Source organism: Rousettus aegyptiacus, unplaced genomic scaffold (genome assembly GCF_014176215.1).
Source record: "Rousettus aegyptiacus isolate mRouAeg1 unplaced genomic scaffold, mRouAeg1.p scaffold_m13_p_12, whole genome shotgun sequence".
NCBI lineage: Eukaryota > Metazoa > Chordata > Mammalia > Chiroptera > Pteropodidae > Rousettus > Rousettus aegyptiacus.
In genome coordinates, this window is record NW_023416287.1 from 9,483,053 (window position 1) to 9,484,644 (window position 1,592).

The window sequence follows — 1,592 nt, forward strand, 5'->3', positions numbered from 1 at the left end:
TCACCCAAAGACACTGTATTGATCAGGATTCTTGACAGCAAATCAAATCAGTTTATAAAAAGAGAATTCACAGGCTCACCTGACTGCAAAGTCACAGGTAGCAATAGCTTCAGGTATGGATAGATCCAGAGGCTTAGATAGCGAGATTAGGACTCTCTCCTCATCTCTTAGTCCATTTCTTTTCTGTTGGCTTCATCCTTATTTAGGCTTTCCCCATATGGCGGCCCACAGCAACCCTACATTTCATTACATCCTGGTAGAAAAAGAGCACTTATTTTCCAGTATTCCTAGTAAACATCCCAGAACTGACTCTCACTGGACCGCCTTGAGTCACATGTTCATCTCTGGGCCAATCACTGGGGCCAGACATGAGCTGTGTTGGTATCCAGGCAAATCTGAGTCACTTGCTTATTCCTGGAGCCCGAGGGTAGGGGTCAGCCCCACCAGGATGACAGAGATTGGGAGAGGGGAAATTACCCTCAAGAAAACCTGGAGTGCAGTTTCCAGAAGAAGGAAGAGTTGCTAGGTAAACTGAACCACAAACATCTACTATAGTCATATGGTGACTCTGGGCAAGGCCACATCAGGAGCCCAGCTTCCCGATTCCTATTTCGCTGTGCACCACAAGCACCCCAGCTCTTTCTGTTGCCTAGGAACTCACTTTTAAGAAATCACAAAATGTAAACACAGACTAAAGGAGAAGTAATCAGAGAAGGATCGTACATTAAGGGGAGGTTCGGGAGGCCCCGGGAAAACGGGAAAACGTTCAACTTTTGGACTTTGTTACCATATTCACCTTGTCGAAAAGTTTTTAAACCTGATGAATTACATTCCAGAGTACTGAAATAATTTGCAGATGTGATTGGGGAAACACTGTCAGTAATCTTTGAGAAATCATGGAGTAGGAACAGCTGGAAGATTGGAGTTGGGCAAAAGCACATGGTTTTGAAAAGATGAACCCCAAATCCTGAGGATGGATTGGTTGGACTCTGAATTTTCCTCCTCCTCCTCCTCCTCCTCCTTCTCTTTCCTCCTGCTTCCTCTTCTTCTTGCTTTCCCTTTTTCTTTTCTCTTTTTAAAGACAGTTTTATTGCAATATAATTTACACGTCATAAAATTCACCCCTTTGAGTGTGCAATTCGACGCATTTTAGTAATCTTTAATATGATGCAGTTTTTTTCATTACCCCAGTAAGATCCCGCCCCCCTCACTGACTTACCTTTTTTTTTTTTTTTAACGCCTACAGCACCTGGTCTTCCTAGGTGGTCTCCCATCCAAGTACTAACCAGGCCTGACCTTGCTTAGCTTCTGAGATCAGATGAGATTGGGCACGTTTAAGGTGGCATGGCCGTAGTGACTTACCTTTAATCCCTGTTCCCACCCCAAGTCCAGGCATCCATCTACCTTCTGCCTTTTCCAGACATTTCTTCTTTTCTTTAGATGGAAATATTTTCACCATTTTTACTGGTTCTAAAAGCAAGACATTCACGGTAAAATTGCAAATGATACAGGAGTGAATAAAGGTGAAAGTTCTCCTGGCAATCCTGACCTTTATGTATTTATTGTTATCAATTTATATATATATTTTTAAA

At 42.6% G+C, this 1,592-nt stretch overlaps 1 pseudogene; it reads right to left on the minus strand.

The window, feature by feature from the left end:
- Positions 1-1,237: 1,237 nt before the first annotated feature.
- LOC118610335 lies at positions 1,238-1,356 on the minus strand (annotated as a pseudogene).
- Between the last annotated feature and the right edge of the window lie 236 nt (positions 1,357-1,592).